We start from the raw sequence: 21,318 nt of genomic DNA, 5'->3' as shown, positions 1-21,318 counted from the left end.
ATGTATACCTGTTTTTTCACACATTTTCCCCATATTTTCACATTCCTTTCTTTGCTTCTTTTTTCTCCTCTTCCCTGCAATATACTTCCTTTATCTTAAATTTATTTTTCTTGTTCTTATTCATTCGATCTTTGTTTCTTTTTTTTATGATCATAAATAGGGACACTTTTGTTTATTCATGATCCTTATTCAGTGAACATTCAGTTTCATTATTGCTAACCCTAACACAACCATTTACTCAATCTTGGCAAGTGACCCTTCGTTTGATTATGACTATCAACCCTCTTACCTGATATTGACTAGCAACCTTTTTTACTCGATATGTGACCAGTGAACATTTTACTTGATGACTAGCAGCTCACCTTTCCTTTATTCGTGACTAGTGACCATTTTTCTTCATTATGACTAGCACTCCTTTATGACCAGCGACCATTTTATTTGTATACATATGCAAGATAGCACCGCTTGTCCTTGATTTTCGACCCAAGACAATATTGATTATGAAGAACAAACAACTTTAATGAATAGTGACCCCAATTTATCAATTTTCTTAATTCATTCTCCATTGCCAAAATGAATGATATCATATTTTGGTATCACGGATGGTGACCCTTTATTGGGAACCATTTTGACGAATTGGAATGAGAGGTCCTAAAAATGAAGTCTTCTCTTAATTTCTTTTAAACTAGTAATTCGTACAAACAGGAATCTCTAACAAATGCCTTAATAAGTTGTGACCCTTCTTTGCATTATAAATAACAATCCTTCTGCATAGCAAATTATTGTTGACTCTTACAAATTTTCAACATGACTAGCAATTTCTCCCAAATTTGATCCCTTTGAGAAAGCCTCTACTAATCACTCAGCTGTTCCGTCTAAGTATTTCCTTGTTTTAATTTATATTTCATATTCTATAAAATCTCAATTTTTTTTTCCTCCTTCTATCCTTTCTTGATAATTTCTTATGTATTTTTCATTCTAATTCTTCATTTTCTTTTCTATAAAATCTTATGTACATATCTGTGTTTAAATTCTTTTCTCACCTTTTCTTTTATCCTTTTTTATGTATTTCTATGTTTGAATTATTTTTCTTCTTCAATCAATTCTTATCTATTTCTTTGTTTCAATTCTTACCTCATCTTTTCTTCTATCAAGTCTTATGTATTTGTTTTAATATTGCTTTCATCTTTTCTTCTGTCAAAAAATATTTTTCATTGTCTTCTCATTCTTCCATTTTGTTTTCTATAATTTCTCATGTATTTCTTTGCTTTAATTTTTTTTTCATCTGCTATTCTACCTATAGATCTAATCTTATGTATTTTTTGTTTTCTCCTTCCATCTCCACTTCATAACCACTTATTCACTGCTATATTTTAATTCTATCATTTCTTTCCGATAAAATCTTATGTATTTCTTTTTTTAATCCTTTATTTTTTCTTCTACCAATTCTTATGTATTTTTGTGTTTCAACTCTTCTTTCATCTTTTCTTCAATCAATTTTTATACATTTGTTTTAATTCTACTTTCATCTTTCTCTTATCAAATCTTATATTTTTTCTTGTTTTCCCCTACTTCCATTTTTTCAATAATGTATCATGTATTTCTTTGTTTTGATTCTGGTCTTTCGTCTATTCTTCTGTCTAATCTTATGTATTTCTTTGTTTTCTCCTTCCGTCTTCATTTTATAACTTATTTGATTCTATAATTTTAATTCTTCTATAATATTCTATCATTCAAAATTTTTTCCTTTTGTTTCATCTTCTTCATCCTTTTTTTAATCACTTCTTATAAATTTCTTTGTTTAAAATTTTCTTTCATCTTTTCATCTATAAAATCTTATTTTCCCACTATCTGTCCACTACAAGCCCTATTTCTACTTTGGGAACTATAAACAGCAAAGCTACATGTATACATTGACAACTGGCCAGGGAAGTTTTGGGTTTATTATACTTTTGGATAAAGTGGAATCTACTTTACACATTTCACTTGGTATCTTTTTATTTTGAAAGTTCAGCAGAGACTTCCCATTCTCAAAACCCATTATTTCTTACATCTTCAAATACTTTCATACATTATATATTGTTTATGGACATTAAGTCTCCACCAGGCTTGTAGGTTACACAAATGTGATTTTTAATTGTTAAATTTGCTAATAATCACAATTTTATCTTTAGAAGTATAACTAATCTTTTGTTTATCATTCACAAACTATATCGAAAGAAAATTTCTTAATTATTGCAAATTTTCACTAATTAATCAATCAGGAATTCGCCGGTGTAACACCTCAATATAAAACATTTTTCATGAACAAGCACAGACCAAAGTGATCATTTGTTTACTGGTATACCAAATGAAAATTTTATTTGGTTTGTTGGTTCTTTGTTAAGGCTAAATACTACTTTCAAGTCTTCCAATATTTTGATACTTGATACATTTTAGGTTCATGTATCAGCTAAATTTCCACCAGGCTAACTAATGTGAATTTCATTGCTTATACCCTCTTCTTTAACATCCACAAATGGAAAAAAAAAAATGAATAAAAATGCTTTATTCGCTGATGTGGTTTACGGTTTAATATTGCAGTTTTCATTTTCATTTCATGCCCATTTTAGATAGCTCAAGACTGACCCTCTCCCCAAAGTGAGTTGGGATTTGTTTTTATCTTTATTTCAGTCTTGGGTTTCCACTAAGCCCTGTTCCTACTTTGGGAAATATATCATTAATGCTGTAATATATTAACAACTGGGAAAGTTGTTGGTTTTTATATGCTTTTGGATAAAATGGAATTTACTTTACACACTTCACTTTGTACTTCTTTTATTTCTAAAGTTTTCTAAAGACTCCCAATTCTCAAAACCCATTATTTCTGGCATATTTTGTTTTGATATAAATTAATTTTCATGAATAAGCACAAGCCACAGAGATTGTTTATTTCCTGGTGAGCAAAATAAAAATTTTATTTGGTTAGTTGGTTCTTTGCTAAGGCTAGATGCAATTTTTTAAAGTCTTCCAATGCTTTGATACTTGTTACATTTTAGGTATATGTATCAGCTAAATCTCCACCAGGCTTGTAGGTTAACTAATGTGAATTTCATTGGTTATATTGCTTATTATTAATCTATCTTGACTAGTAAAACTACACTCTAAAAAAACGAAAAGCTAATTTAGCTCTTAAAGAGCGTGTATAGTGACTGTACTGTACTTCGGAGTGCTGATTTGTCTAGTTCAAATTTGAACTAGAAAAAGCAGCACTCCAAAGTGCAGTCACTATACACGCTCTTAAGGAGCTAAATTAGCTCTTCATAGTTCTTTGATTTTTAGAGTGTACCCTATTCTTTATCATTCACTTATTTATTGCACTTGTCACTATTTAGGGATAAGTCATGTTCAAAATGTGAAAGAGTAAGTTATATATTGTTTATTTAGCTCATGGCTCAAACTGGTTAGATTTTTGCATTTCAAAATTGCGAGGCAAAGCTGACCACGTAATGAAAAAAACAAAACAAATAGTCAATTAGAAACTGGATATTTTAACACCTTAACTATTCCTAATTGACAGTTATCAAAAGGTGTGCAATGCCCTGGAATTCCTATTTTCCAATTCATCCACCTAGCTAGAGATATTAATTTTTTTTAGAAAACATAATTACTGACCCTTCCCAAAATGAGCCAGGATTTGTTTTTAATCATTTTAATCTTGGGTGTCCACTATGCCTGCATCTATCTAAAAAAAAAGGGGGATATGATCAAGCAACAGAATATTGCTCTAAACTGGGTAGTTTGTTATATATGTTTTATATAAACCAGGATTGACTGAATATATTTTCCTAGATATTTGCTTATAGGGGATTAGAGTAATGACTTCCAATTATTTTTTAAGCCTGTTATTTCTGATACATTCTGTGAAACATCAATTGTTATAAATGTGCACAATGGTTTCTTCACTTTTCATTTTCCCTGAATAATTCAAAAACATTATTTAACCTGATAGTAATCATAAATTTTGATAAATTAATATACATGTAGACCCCCACTCCTCTCCATTTGCAATTGTCAATTGATACTACACAATCTATTATTTATTTCCGTACTTATCACCGAAATTGAAATTGCATATTTGAGGGTATGCATTTTCCCCTTATAAAACCTGTGTTAAACCCAACGTTTTTTTTTAATTAAAAACCCAGATATCAAATCGTACAGACATTTGCTTCTACTTCATTGGGAATATATTCTCCTATTCAACTTGGTACTTGCAGTCCTTTTAATAAATTATTTTACTGACATAAAACCGATTACTTTATACAGTATCCAAACTCCTCACTTTGCTAATTATTTGCTCTGATAAGCTGAACTGCCATTTTTTTTTTATAATACTTTGCCAGGAAATCAGTTTGATATCTCAGAAATTTTATATTTTTCCTATAAAAACTTCTCTTTTTTTGCCAAATTCAACCTGTAGTCAGTGGTTTGTCTATTTTCTATTTATTTTCCTTTTGCACAACCTATTAAGCCAACAAATTCATGATTTTTCAATTGTTAATCATTTTATTCTAGTAGCCCTACTTATTTTCCATCGAGAAATATAACTTTTTCTTCTTTAATCATTTTCCCTACTTAATTCAAGCTGCTGATTCTAACCTGTTACACATCTTAATTTTTTATAACATTGACCCCACCCCCACCCCCCCCCCTTTTTTTTGCGATCCTCCCAACTGATCCTACAAATCCACTTTTTTATGTCCATATTCTTCACTGAAATTGAATTTGCATTTTTTGAGTAGGAATTTTTCTATCAAAACCCAGAATAACATCAATACTTTCTTTTTGAGTTATTTATGCCTCCTTAAAAATCCTTACAGACTTTTGCTTCTAATTTATTGGGGATATATTCTCCTATTCAACTTGGTACTTGCAGCCCTTTGGAAATAGTGCTGGGGATGCAAAACTGATTTATTTTGTACAGTATTTAATCTCTTCATTTTGGTAATCATTTGCTCTGATAATCTGATTAGCCAAAACAGGTTATGGTCATTTGCCTGGAAATCAGTTTGAAATCTCAAAAAAAAAATCGTATTCTTATTTCCCTTTAAAATCCTATTATACCAAATTCTACAGTTTTTTGTATGTGGTTTCATTTGGTACTGGTTTCCCTTTTGACTTAAATGTTACCAAAGATAACTTATGTTTGCTTACATTGGTATTAATTTTCTTAAAAATTCATCAGAAGTCATTTTAGGTATGAAGTTAATACTAGTTTTTTTTATTCTGTCAATTGAAATTACACAATCCATTTTTTTTTTAATCTCTGTACTCATGACTGAAATTGAATTTGCATTTTTGAGTATGCATTTTCCCTTTATACAACCTGTCAATCCAATATCTTTTTTATTATTCAAAACACAGATATCGATATTCCCTTTTTGAGTCTTTTCCGTCCCCTCAAAAACTCCTCACAGAAATTTGCTTATAATTCATTGGGAATTTATTCTCCTATTCACCTTAGTACTTGCAGCCCTCTAAAAATATTATATAACATGTAGTTCCTTGACTGGTAATCACTTTGAAATTTCAGAATTTTTTTAATTTTAATTTCCCCTTTAAAAAAGCTATTTTTATCAAATTCTACATTCAGTCATTTTTCTCACACCTATTTAATTATCTAGTTTTTTTTTCATCTGCAGCTCATTTACCTATTAGCTCAATAACTACCCCAAATCACTCATCTTTATCATTAATATTAGTGGCTTATGTTTGCTCATTATAGCATTAAATTTAAATTAAAATCCCAAAGATGATAAGTCATTTTAGTTATAAAGACAATTTTATTGATATTTATACTCTGTCAATTCAAACTACTCAATCCATCGTTTATTTCCACACTCATGACTGAAATTGAATTTGCGTTTTTCGAGAGTATGCATTTCCCCTTTATAAAACCTGTTTACCAACGAATATTTTTTGTTTTGTTTCTAACACAGACATGATTTTTTTTTCTTATTGAGTTATTTATGTCTACTTCAAAATCCCCCAGACATTTGCTTCTAATTTATTCAGAATACATTCTCCTATTCACTTTGGTACTTGCAGCCCTTTAAAAATATAATTTTACTATTGACGGAAAAGTGATTTATTTTATACAGTATTGAATCTCTTCACTTTGCTTATTTTTTGCTCTGGTAATCTGATGAGCCAATATGTTATTGTCATCTGCCTGGAAATTGGTATAAAATCTAAGATATTTTACTTTTTATTTCTCCTTTGAAAACCTATTTTACCAAATAATACAGCATTTGTTTCACACTCATTTTTATCTTTTTTTTTAAATCTGGTACTCATTCCCTATTAGCTTAATAATTACTGAAATTACTTATCTTTATATAGTATGTCATGCCATTAATTTAAATTCAAATCCCAAAGATGATAAGTCATTTTGGTTATATTTTTTAAAAGTTCAGAAGTGAACCTTGATACTTGCAGCCCTTTAAAAATGTCATTTAACTGGTGGCGTAAAACTGAATTACTTTTACAGAATAGAATCTCTTCATCTTGCTTATTTTTTGCTCTGGTAATGACTAAATTGCTGTTTTCCATGACTTCCTTTCTGGCTTAGTTTTAAAAATCAGAAACGTTATGTTGGCCTCCACCTCCCCTCACAGCCATCCGTTCCACCCACTATCTTACTCATGACATGTACATCTATTATCATTAGTATATGGGCCGTTTCGGACCAGGGTACCATTTTTGTTTCACCAACACCAACAAATTTAAAATTATCTTGACCACAAATTTTTCCAGAATATTCCAAGATTTACCATGACTGTGGGAACCCTGCTAATTGCTGTTCACTGAACCAGTTCAAAACAATTGATGATTAAGTCTGTACCCATCCGCCCCCCAACTAGATATAGTTCTTTTTCCTTCAAAATTCTTAGTCGTCTTGCGTTTCACAGAACCAGTTCAAAATAATTTATGATTAAGTCTGTACCCTCCCCCCCCCAAAAAAAAAAAAAAAAAAAGTAGTTTCTTCTTGCAAAATTTCTTATGCTAATTGCTTTTCACTGAACCAGTTCAAAATAATTGATGATCATTATAATTTTCAGTTGTTTCCACATTTCAGGATGAAATGGAAATGGTGGGTATAACAGAGATGAGATATTGATTGTAGATCAATTGCACAAATTGACTGTAAGATCGATCACTTGGCTATGTGTTACTGGACCAGTGAACTTTTTGCAATTCATGACACTTCCCTGTTTATACAATATTGTGATTTGTTTAGTTAGAGCCGAATTTGAGGCTATGGATTTAACTATTAATGACTTTATTCATGTACATATTAATTATTGGCATATAGGTTTACCAGGAACTCCCAAATTGCCATAACTATGAAAAAGTTCAATTCATTGGATCTGCAATGTTAATGGGTCTTTCCATGAAGTTGGGGTGCAAATTGTGACATGTCAGCATAACTCAGTACTAATCATACTATATATTTTTTGTTTTTAGGCTTTACATTTATTTTAAGATCATACATTTTACTGGGAATTCATTTAGCTTGATTTTTAGCTATGCACTAGTCATTCTGCTATATCTGATCTGCAACTTGATAGTTTGTTTCATTACATATCTCTGAGAAAAATAGCAATGACCAATCCCTGTGTATCAACCTTAATCCCATGTCTAATAACATGCCTCATTAGATTATCTGTTTGTTACATACTTGTAATATTCATCATCCAATATAAACCAAAACAACAACCAACTCTAGAAACTTTAATTTGACAACAGAGATACAAACTACTTCATGACCTCTTTTAATTTTGTCCCTGTTTCCCTTGAATAATTTATAAATCAAGTAAATTATTCCAGTGAAACAGGGACAAAATTAAAAGAGGTCATGGAGGAAGTTTGTATCTCTGTTGCCAATTAAAAAAGTTTCTAGAGTGGGTTGTTGTTTTGGTTTATATTGGATGATGAATAAAACAAGCATGTAACAAACAGATGATCTAATGAGGCATGTTATTAGACAGGGTATTAAGGTAGGTAGCTTCAAAATAGTCGTCAAATGGCCTAATGACAGTATTGCCACAATACAGCCTTGGTTGCAGTTGATAACTGTTTGAAAATTCAATAGACTGGCCTTGTCACAATTTAAATGTTGCACATAAATTTGGGACTTTATGCATTAGACTAGGCTGTCACATTATCAATGTTGCTGCACAAAGGGTAGTTAGTGGGACTATGCAATACCCCAGCAGTTTCATAAAATACAGACACATGTACCTACCAAAGTGCCCTTCACTCTTTCCAGCTGTAGCATGCATAAAAGCCTTGCCTTGCAACCTACTTTGAAAGTGAACTGTTTGTTAAATATCATAATGACAATATTTTTGGTATAAATTCAAAATATAATCATATCATATGTCTTTGTGTCTCCATAGAACTTCATAAAATACTACAGTACATAAATATATATCTCAAAATTATTTGGAGGGTGCAGTATTCATTCCTCAGCACCTTCTCCAACAGGCCTATCAAAGAAGTCATCGAAATGCTCGTCTCGGTCGACAGAAACGAGACAGGAGCTGGTCTTGAAGTAGGATGGAGGCAGCTCCTCAGTTTTGAGACTGCCCTTGTCGCTGCAACGGCTACCACTCCTGCTGCTGTTATTGCTGCTGCCATTGTAAGTGCTGATCTTGTCATAATCTGGGTCTGGGCTTTTTTGCTGGAAGTGAAGGATTTCTTACATGAAATATTCTACAAAAAGAAAATCTATCAAATTTATCATTCACTATAAATGACTATGTGCTTTATCATGAATACCTCTATCTACATACATATTGCTTTTACATGTTCATCTTCCTAATTGTTCTTACATGTACCTTATACATGTAGCAGATATGCCAGTGATTATCATAGTAGGTTACCTATGAAAAACATTTTAACATATGTTCAGCTAAATTGCAATGATTCACAAAATTATTGACAGATTGAAATAAGAAAAACATCAAAGACTCTATGAATGCTTTTATGAAAATAGTAAATTTGCAAGCATTGAATATTTTGAATATTATCATTTTATAAATAAAATTCTAATTAAGCCATTGAACTAGACAATTATGTCAAAGACCCCCCCACTCCCCTATTCCTAGGTCTAAGCCCCCTGAAAAGATTATTTAACATAAAGTGTATATTCCCAAAAGCTTAAAGATGACTTAAACTTACGCATTCGCAGCGTCTGCGAACACTATCTCGGTGCCTCTCGGTAGCCGCTACTTTGGCCTTCCTCTCCTGGGTAGAACACAGGCGGGCGCTCTTCACCCGTTCGGCCTTGCTGGCAATCTTCTCGGCCAGATCATTCTTCTTCTGATCATTGGCTGCAGCGATGGCGTCGAGGACCTTCTGGTGTTTCTGAGATTTCATCTCAACCTTGCGCTGGCGGTCTTGAAGCTGACTGAGGTGGGCACTCTTCACGCGCTCTGCCTTCACGGCAATCTTCTGTGCGGCTGCCTGCTTCTTCTGATCGTCAGCGTCGGCTACAAACTGAACAGCTCTCTTCTTTTTCTTATCCTTCTCCTTTTTCTTCTGGAGCCTGGATTCATGAATTGCCTGTGGCAATAATGCAACATGGTGAGATAAACAATTTGAGAAGTGTCTGACTTTCAGAATGACAGAATTTTTTTCTTAAGTTTTACAAAATAAGATGAGAACCCTTGAAAATTTATGAAAAATTCCATTTCCCAAATCTAGCCTGTTTTAGTGATTTCTGCAATTTATTTTTATTATCAAATCTTGAATCAGAAAATTCTTGCAGTGGTTTACTTGGAAAACACAAAATATTGCTGGTCTAATATCGCCCGAAAGAGAAATTCTGATTAATCTGAAGTACTTTTATTTTGAGGATGAAACATAACAAAATCATAGGTGTAATATTTTGTGGGTGTGTGGACTATTTCTTTTTTTCTATTGAAGTTAAAAGAAGAAAAAACACATTACCTGTCTTTTGCGGGCAGCTTTCTCCTGCTTCTCCTTGATTTTATTTGCAATTTTCTCCCCTTCTCCTTTGGTGGGCAACTCAAGCCTCTGAAGACGACGAGGTCCCTTTGGGACACGGAAGCCCTTGGCTGTCTTGGGGCGCACCCTCACGGTGTCAAAGTGGATATCAAATGCCACGCCCTTTGGCCTGACATTTCCGTCAACGTCTGCAACTAATCCAGTGTCCCGGAAATCCTTGATGATTTCATTGGTGGTTCGGGTGTCTTGCTCGGTGCTGCACTCGTTAGGCTTAGGAAGTTCAGTGATAGGTACGGTCAATTTAGCCACTGGAACTGAAAAAAATAATAATATAGGAACATGTACATGAAGGATAGAAACAAAGTGACTACAAATGGCATAACAAGAAAAATTAAAGATATGAAAAATATTTGTAGACAGATCTATATGAAACTACCGTAGTTCTCTGAATTCCAAATGTGAGCAAAAACAATGTTAAAATTGATCTTTTAATAGGTTTTAGTGCTTGATTGAAGATTATTTAACTTCTAAATACATTTGAAAGCATTCACCAGAAGACTGAAATATGCAAAGAATTTTAAGACCAATTAGCATTTCCTAAGGTTTTTTAAGTGTGATAGACAAATTACCCTTTTCATTAGTTTGCCACTGATTTTGTTTTTTAACATAAATATCCACTAGGTCCCCCAATCTTGGTTGACACAAGTGTAAGATTTTTAAATATAATTCAACACCTTTCTGATTTTAGGCATTTTATATCAATTTCCTTTAAAAAGAGAGAAAACACTGTGGCTATTTTTCATCAAAATCTTTTCAAGGATCTTTGGTAGATGCTGACCTCTTGGTGACTTGGTCCCAATCCCTCTAATCATTGCAAACTGAATATAATGGCATTTGATATTTATATATTTTTTTCTCTCGCTTCCTGGCTTAAAAAATATAACCCGAGCTAAACAAAAGATGTACATGATACACCATGGTTAAGCTCCCACCTAAGAGAATCTTTGGTAGATGTTAATCTCTTGAACACAATCCCTCTAATCACTGTATGATTATGCTGTACAGTAACATGCTTTCTATTTGGAGATCTTTGTTTTACAAGGATTAGATATCACCTTTGAGAAAAGACAGATTCTTCATGGTTAATCAAAGTTTTGGATGACCTCGGGTAGAATTTGACATGATATCTATGGTAGATGTGAACATATTTTTATTTTTCAACTCATTTTCCTAGGAATCCTTGGAAAATCCTATACCACGGCTTCATGCAATGGTCAAACCAGAGATCATGGCCCCGTCTTACAAAGAGTTACGATTGATCCAATCCACGTCATCTAGCGTATATGAAAATCCATCAATGCTTTAATTTTTTCTTCAAGAAATTTTGCATAATGTACTTTATAAACAAAGAGAAGCACACTGAGTTGTCAAGAAAATAATGAACGTATGAGTTTACATCATATATAGTAAATGTTTTGAACCTGCATTATAGATGTTGACATTGCAAGCTTTCCATGGTTGTGGTTGATTGGATCAATCATAAATCTTTTTAAAATGGGGCCCTGGGCTCTGTAAACTCATTGATAATTTCCTGTAGAAAAGATTATGACATTGATGGATTTCCACATAGTTGAGTTTGATTTGAGTTTGATTGGATCAATCACAGCTATTTGTAAGATGGGGCCCTGATACATTAGGTAGAATTAATTCAAGTTCCCGCAATGATTGGTATCTGTGGTAGATATGAACACATATTTTATTTTTCAACTGATTTTCCTAGGAATCCTTTGGTAGGTCTCTAACTGCAGCAGTTACATGGCAGTGATCAGAAGAAATTACGACAGCTTCATGCAATAATAGACAGAGCTTTTAACTAGACATTTGATGGATTAGGTAGAATTAATTCAGGTTTAGGCATCAATTTAAACCTGTTGGGACTGAATGATTGGATCTATGGTACATGTGAACCCCTTTTATATTTTTCGACTCATTTTCTTAGGAATTCTTGACAGCCTCTGTCTCTAACTCTAACTAGACATTTGGTGTATTAGGTAGAATTAATTCATGTTTTGGCATCAATATAAACCTGTTGGAGACTGAATGATTGGTATCTATGGTACATGTGAACAAATTTTTATTTTTTGACTCATTTTCTTAGGAATTCTTGGAAAGTCTCTGTCTCTAACTCTGACTAGATATTTGATGGATTATTGATTCATGTTTTGGCATCAATTTAAATCTGTTGGAGACTGAATGATTGGTATCTATGGTAGATGTGAACTAAGCTGTATTTTCAACTCATAATCTTAGGAATCCATGGAAAGTCACTAACTGCAGCATTGGTATCTATGGTAGATGTGAACACATTTTTATTTTTTTTTTTATTTAAACTCATATTCTTAGGAATCCTTGGAAAGTCACTAACTGCAGCATTGGTATCTATGGTAGATGTGAAATTTTTTTTTTTTTTTTTAAATTTAAACTCATTTTCTTAGGAATCCTTGGAAAGTCTCTAACTGCAGCATTTACATAGCAGTCACCAGAAGAACAGCTTCATAAAATGCAATAGTTTATACAGAGCTTTCAACTAGAGATCTGCTAGATTAGGTAGAATTAATTCATGTTCCCGTGTCAATTTAAACCTGTAAAGAGACTGAATGATTTCACTATAACATATTTTCCATAACCTCAAGCCCACACACAATGTGGGCTCAGTCTCCCATGGGATGGCTTAATACACTCCACCAACCAATTGTAATATATGAATTCTGTTCCATTTAAAAAGAAAAATAAAACAAAGTGAATAGTAATAGATTTTATACCTGGAGCTGCTTTAGGTTCTTCAGGTGTTTCATCAGCTTTGGCTGCTTCATCGCTGGTCTCTTTGGCTTCACCTTCTTTGGGCTCTTCTGCCATGGTGAACTGCACCTCCTTGAATCCTTGACGTGGCCGGCGTGGTCGGACAGGGCTTGTGAACTCATCATCTGAGGAATCCGAGTCGGAGTCATCGGCATTGGCGTACATGGATACTGGAGCCACAGAGTTGTTGAATGGCTTAGAGGCTGATGCCTGAGAGTTGAGGAAGAAACACAACAAGTCAACAGTAAAACACAGTATAAAATGTTAATATGGACCTGTGTTTCCTTTTTGTCCATTCAATTTCAAGATTCTACCAGATCTTAATTAACTTAACATTATTACCTAAGCAAGTATAGACTAGGCCAATAGGATCCTCGCGCATGCGATGTCTTATTAAAATCGGCAGCCAATTATTTAGGTGCGAGGAAATTGATGTTGGCTCTGACCAAATCAGCAATTTAGAGGCTAATCGGAGGATGGATATGGAGTGAAAATAGGTCGGATAAAAAGTAAGAAATACAGCTTCTTATTCTTTTTAAGCTAGATCTAGTTTACTTTTACAATAAATATGCATTTTTTCCCATCTTTGCCACTCAGAGTATCACCATCAGACTCAGTCAGAGCGAGTTTTGCCATTTTTGGACCTTGAGTTGAGCCCGAGGTTCGGGTAGGTGTAGCGGTATCTAGACTCTAGTCTAGTCGAGACTTAGTATTTAAACGAGTAACGTCGTTAGACTGATTTTACTGAAGTGTAGTGGAGCCTGCATGAACATCATCACGACATCAGTCTTACTTAAGTCTTATAATTTAGTTGAAGTTGAGCCTGAGGCTGAAGTACCCAGTCCCAGGCCAGGCCAGGGCCAGGCCCCAGCCAAACTAACCCAGAGAGCTCCAGCCCGCGTAGCGGGCTGGAGCCCAGACGCGCAGTGTACAAACGGGCATTGAGGTGAGAGTACCGTGAAGTTTGGTCAATATCATTTACATAATACATAATTTAAACAGAAATTAAGCACTTACCACGATTGTATGGATGATAGTCTAACGAGTGGCAGTTTCCTGACATCGAGGCACAGACTGGAACCTCAAAAAACGATCAGTTCTGTCGCGGTAGCTCTCCTCTTTCAGAATTCAACACAAAATGGCCGATCGAGACCGAGGCTAGTATAGCACTAGCGCATATAGACTTTGTCAAATTCGCGCATGCGCCCTACACCCTCTCGAACGGCCATTTTGCTATGAATTTTGAAAGAAGGAGAGCCACCGCGACAGAACTGATCGTTTTTTGAGGTTCCAGTCTGTGCCTCGATGTCAGGAAACTGCCACTCGTTAGACTATCATCCATACAATCGTGGTAAGTGCTTAATTTCTGTTTTAATTATGTATTATGTAAATGATATTGACCAAACTTCACGGTACTCTCACCTCAATGCCCGTTTGTACACTGCGCGTCTGGGCTCCAGCCCGCTACGCGGGCTGGAGCTCTCTGGGTTACAGCCAAACTAAACTAAAGCAAAAAGGCCCAGCCAGGGCCAAGCAAGCATTCAAACAAAGCCAAAAGCACTGAACGACCGAGTAATTAGGCTAGAACTTGTGCAAAATCAAATGGTAATAGCCTGAGGCTGAGCCTAGTTACTATTTCTATTCACAACGTACCGGTGGATCGCATCTGGCAAGGCCATAACTTAAACTTGGGCTTAGCCTTCTTACTCTTAGCCTTAGAGTCTTAGACATAGCAAGCATAGTGCGCTACGGTACTACTGTACCCAGTTGTTGCGTGTCCGGACGATCAAATTCAGAAAGTCATTTGGACTACAACAGCAAAGTTTCATCAATTTTCAGTACAAAATGTTAAGAAATATTATAGAGAACAAAACAGAAGATGATTACAACTAATTGAATTCATATTTTTAGTGTAGGCCTAGATCTAATCCAAAGACAAAAATATAAAGTGTCCGGACACCGATCCAATAATCCTACGTTAGCTGTGCTGTGCACTTCATACATCGGGAACTTGCAGTTTGATGAAATCCAGCCACATCCCAGCAATCTCCCAGCTAAATTGGCACATTCATTTGATGAATGAACGTCTTGATCTTACTTACCTTGACTGGGGTCTTTTGAGATCCATATTGTCAAATGTGGTTATAGTTGATCATGTCGAAATAGGACATAGGTAGAAAATTCCTTCGATTGCAACTTACCACCATGTTACAAAAATAGAATAATACAGTAAGTAAGCGCATGATGACGTCATACAAATAGCGCATGCGCTGAATACATGGGAATGAGACACTAACTCTTATGATCGATTTTAGAGAACCGATAGACCAATCAAATTTAAGGAAGCTGATTTTATTTCACCGAAAAATTGATTAGGCTGATTTTGTGTAAGTGAATCATTTGCAAAATGAAAACAACAACATAAATACGTCATCAAACGTCATAATGTAATAGGGGTCCAAAGTGAGCATTGTCATGGAGACAAACTTTTATGAACGTGAAGGAATGGGCTCGGTCCCGTGTCATTATTTTACCTGTTTGTTTACTGTTGTTGTTTTTTCTTTCTACTGTAAAATGGAGTGAATACCTCAATTGATAGTAATATTACAAAATTTTACAAACATGAATATTAGCACAAATATCAAAATATTACTATATTTAGGCTTTATATCTGAATGATTTCTTTATTTTGGGATAATCTTTGTTGAATCTGATTAATATCTCTGATTGATATGACTACTATTCTTTTTAAATCAAAGTGACATTGTTTTAAATCGAAAAGATTACAAGAAGTGTTTCCTTACACACATAATGCCTGCAAAGAATGATGTGAACATTTTCCAGAATCTCTGATTGATATGACTACTATTCTTTTTAAATCAAAGTGACATTGTTTTAAATCGAAAAGATTACAAGAAGTGTTTCCTTACACACATAATGCCTGCAAAGAATGATGTGAACATTTTCCAGAACCCCTTCCCACTCTTGGCCTTTCGTCGCCTAACCTTTGCTCTGATTGCTCTGGGTGGCTGGTCATTTTCGGTCCCAGGATTTTCAACATCCTCAGACACGGGCAAAACCCGGTTGCTCCGTTTGGGAAAGCAGCCCATTTTCCCCTTATATTCTAATCACCAACAAATTTCCCTGTGCTTGAAAGTCTTTCAATAATTTCTCAAATTTTCAGCACGTGCAAACTTGGAGGCAAAGGTAAATTAGCTTGTGAAGTGAAAATTTATCGCATGGATTATATATTTGTTTGGATAAGTGACGTCAGCGCTTAGATATTTCCCACTGCGCGTAAGTTTAGTGGTGCGCGCCCAGGTTTTATCATTGGCTTCTATGCACTTTTTTCGAAGTTTCTACAAACATTGGCTATGCGCGTGAATTTCCCTAGTAACTTTCAAAAGGTCAACGCCCAGCCGATGTTTTGACTTAGACCATACCATTTTAAAGCAGGTGTATGGTAATTACAAATAAATCTTATAGCATCAGGAAATTATTTTGGATGAGGAAGATGAATCTGTTTACATCCCTTTTTGAACAAAAATGAAAGCGCCCCTTCAGATTAGATTAATTCAAAGGTTTTATCCGTTTTTAATATAAAATCTTCACTTTTCCAGAAGTAGGCCACCTTCGAATTTAATGTATTCTGCCTATTGTTGAGTCATCTACGCATTTGTGTTTCCTTTTGTTGGGGGTGGATTGTACCACTTTAGGGAAGGGGTAGCTCGGGTTAACTTGAGTTTTTGAATATTTTTTGGTTACAAACAAGAATTTGAAGAAGCGCTACTTTAATTGGGGATACATATCTTTTTTCAATATAGACTCCGTAACGTGGAAAAGAATCCCTGAATAATATTAAAGGAGCTATTTACCTAAACAAAAGTAGATCTTGTTTTGATTATTATCATTATTATTTACTCTAGGTACTATAGGTATTGTTGACAATAGCATGGTGCAGGTGAATTATCGGTGCCGGGTAAAAATGTCAGAGGTAATCTGGCAGAAGTAAAAATGGCAGAGGTAAAAATGGCAGAGGTAAAAATGGCAGAGGTAATAATGGCAGAGGCAAAAATGACAGAGGTAAAGATCATGACATGCTAAATCAGCAAGGAAAATATAGAGCCTTTCCATGCAGTTAATATCAGTCATAATTATTGACCTTGAATGGACTCCTATCGACAAAATTAGTATCATGAACTGATGAGATATCATTTGGATTTTTGAAAATTATATTAGGTCTATACTTTATCGTTGATATGATTAAATTCAAACATTTGCATGCCAAAATGATTTCAATTAGTGAGTGTTGAAAGGATGTATATTGGCCAGTTCGTATAGTATAGAACAGCACTTCATCACATACATACCAAACGAATTGTAATGTAAACACTAATGTGCGCTACCATGAACACACTGAAATAGACGAGTTCGGGATTTCTCTGAACCACTTGCATAACTTGGATAACAGAAAAACAACAAAACGTTCTGTAATAAAAGTAATTTTTCATATTTCAACATCATAATGGATCCGAATAGATATTGATATGATACGTATATGGTTAAATGTAAATGATATAATAATAGCAACTAGTGTTCATTTTTTCAGAGTAATACCTCATTGCAGCTAAGTGGATATCAGATTCCTTAACTAGTTTCTATGGTAACGGTTACCTCATGATTTTTTAAATGTGTAGGGAATCAGGATTTATTAAAATGTATAGGTGATTCTGAGGTACCATTCTATTGACCTGTTTTGAAGGGGAAATTCACCCTGACAAATGTTTTACTGTGAAAATAGCAGAAAAAAAATATATTGGTGAAGGTTTGCGGAAAACCCATCAAAGATTATGAAAGTTATTAGTTTGAGTTTTTTTTTCTGTGACGTCATATTCTAGTAACTACCCTGTATTTTATGCACCAAAATGTCTACTTTTCATTTTTTTAATCAGTGGTTCATGATTGCTGATACAAAATTATTTCAGGAGCGGATGTGAAATTATTTGTATGTTAATATACTTAAGGTGCAATTAAAACCATAATAATTTTTTTTTACAAAATGACATTTCATTGATATTTATAATTACACCAAATATGGGGAAAACTGCTCGCAAATGACGTCCCCCATTAACGTAAAATTTTAGTAGCTTTTAAAATCTTTGATGGATTCCCTAAAACCCTCATCAATATCATTTTGATAAATTTTATGTCAGTGTGAATTTCCCCTTTAATGAATTAAGTACAATATTTGGGATTCAAAGTGTTCTTCAAATTTGAATATTAGAAGAGCGATTTGACATGAGAAGGTCGTGCATGTAAGTCCAGAAAAAAGAAAAGGAAATACCAACTTAAGTGTTATCATTTTTACCTCAGCTATTTTTAACTCTGTCAGTATTACCTCTGCCATTATTACCGCTGCTATTTATTCCTCTGCCATTTTTACCTTTGCCATTTTTACCTCTGCCATTTTTACCTCTGCCATTTTACCTCTGCCATTTTTACATTTGCTATTTTTACCTCTGCCATTTTTACCTCTGCCATTTTTACCTCTGCCATTTTTACCTTTGCCATTTTTACCTCTGCCATTTTTACACCCAGCCAAATTATCATTGTAATTATTGTTCGAAATTGTTTGCAGATGTTGCAGATGAGACGGCACCCCAGCAAAAATTATTTAGCAAAATTAAACAATATACAGTTTTTAGGCCTACTTTTCTTCTTAGAAATGTAATAGCACATCCTAATTGTGTAATTTTCTAATAAAAATTTTAATAATTTCAACATTACAGGCACACGAAATCGAATGAATGCATATCGATCGCAATATATTCTACAAGAAACAAATAAATCCATTTTCAAAACAAGGCACTTCTACATAATAATAAGATATCAATTCATACTTCAATAGAAATTGATTTGAACGAAATCCAAATTTAAATTCATAACAAATTTTCTTAGACCTGTATGGACCTATGTTGAATTTTATATTGAGCTGATTTCCTGCGATCTAATTTTGGAATAACACCCAAATACAAATGCGTTTCTAGAATTCTATATTGGAGATCATGAGTGCGTCGAAAAGGTGCAGAGGGGTAGTTTAATTTGGAGAGATGCAGAGAGAGTGGAGGGGGGGGGGGGATTTCGACACATTGGCCCGTATTCTGAAGTCGGGTTCAACTTAGACCATGGTCTAACTCTGTGCTAAAATTACGGGAAACCAAAAGGGTCAAAATTTTTATTAAGTTGTATGTTTGTTATGTTTACTGTGCTCTTTCCTGATTCATTGATGGTGAAGACAATCATCTATTTATACTTGAGCCAAATGAGCTGAAATATGATATCTCTATTGTTAGTGATTTATGTAACAATTGGCCATCCATACTTAAACCACAACTTTAAACCTGAGTTTAAGTTAAACCCCACTTCAGAATACGGGCCATTAAGTTAAAACAAAATTTATAAAACCTGTGGTCCCATTGCATATAAAAAAATACTATGGTAACTTTACCATCCGATGGTAACTATATACCATGGAAACGGTGCTCACCAGCCAATCAAAATCAAGGATTTCATGAAAGATAATTATCATTGGATGGCAAAGTGACTATAATTATAACTTTCATGTAACGAAAACAGCAACAATGGTGGATATAGGAAAATTGCCCCACTCGAACCCCCCCCCCCCCCCCACCTACGCCGGATTATATGAGACGCTCGAGATAGAAATCACAAATTATTCCCATTTATGATATTGTTTTATGAAGAGAGCATGTATATTTATTGTTTAAAATCATTGTCAATTATTTGGTAAACTGTACTCATATAGTTTAATGATAAATAATTACAAAGAAGAGGGGCGGATCCAGGATTTTAAGGGGGCCCATTTCCCAAGAAAATTTGACAAGAAAAAAAAGTTTCATCAAAATTTAAGGTCATTTCGTCCGCAAAAAATAGACAAGCTAAAAGAAGGGCCTCACTTTCAAAGGGGGAGGGGGAACACCTTGGGTAAAAATGGCATAATTACATTTAAAAATATGATTATGGCTCTCAAATGGGGGGGGGGGCACGAGCCGGATGTGCCACCCCTGGATCCGCCAGTGATATAGAGCATCATTGTGTAATTTGTAACTAAAAGTTTGTTTACCTTAAGAATGAGACTGGTTTGCCCCCCTTCGGTCAATGTTTTTTTTTGGGGGGAGTACACTTTCAATTTGTTACAGTTTTAAATCCCTGCAAATGCATATAATTTCACGCATTAAGACCACAATAAACACAAATCGTTCATCGATCTTTTTCCATTTAGTTTGTATTTTTATTGTATTTATTTATTCTCCGAAATTCACAATAAAAAAAACATAACCAAAATATAAACTGACAAGTATAAAACAACTTAAACAAGTGGAATGCCTCTGGCCGTCTCACCTGCATCACGCGATTCAATATAGCAGCAGTGCTGATTTTGAAAACTACTATAACTCGCACAAGATGTTCAGTGATACTTGGTTACTCTTATTTCCACGTTTTATGAACTAGACCCATACACTTATAGAGATATGATGGTAATTCAACAAATACCCCCAACGTGGCCAAAGTTCATTGACCTTACATGACCTTTGACCTTGATCATGTGACCTGAAACTCGCACAGGATGTTCAGTGATACTTGATTACTCTTATGTCCAAGTTTCAAGAGAAAGATCCATCAACTTTCCAAGTTATGATGGTAATTCAACAGATACCCCCATTATGGCCAAAGTTCATTGACCTTTGACCTTGGTCATGTGACCTAAAATGCGCAAAGGATGTTCAGTGATACTTCATTACTCTTATGTCCAAGTTTTATGAACTAGACCAACACACTTTCAAAGTTATGGCGGTAATTCAACAAATACCCCAATTTGACCAAAGTTCATTGACCCTAAATGACCTTTGACCTTGATCATGTGACCTGAAACTTGCACAGGATGTTCAGTAATACTTGATTACTATTACGTCCAAGTTTCATGAATCACATCCATAAACTTTTAAAGTTATGATGGTAAATCTACAGATACCCCCAATTCGGCCAAAGTTCATTGACCCTAAATGACCATTGACCTTGGTCATGTGACGTGAAACTCATGCAGGATGTTCAATGATACTTGATTAACCTTATGTATAAGTTTCATGAACTAGGTCCATATATTTTCTAAGTTATGATGACATTTCAAAAACTTAACCTTAGGTTAAGATTTTGATGTTGATTCCCCCAACATGGTCTAAGTTCATTGACCCTAAATGACCATTGACCATGGTCATGTGACATGAAACTCAGGCAGGATGTTCAGTAATACTTGATTAACCTTATGGCCAAGTTTCATGAACTAGGTCCATATACTTTCTAAGTTATGCTGTCATTTCAAAAACTTAACCTCATGTTAAGATTTGGTGTTGACGCCGCCGC

This window comes from Lytechinus pictus, chromosome 15 (assembly GCF_037042905.1).
Source record: "Lytechinus pictus isolate F3 Inbred chromosome 15, Lp3.0, whole genome shotgun sequence".
Lineage (NCBI taxonomy): Eukaryota > Metazoa > Echinodermata > Echinoidea > Temnopleuroida > Toxopneustidae > Lytechinus > Lytechinus pictus.
Note: the sequence above shows the minus strand (reverse complement) of the source record.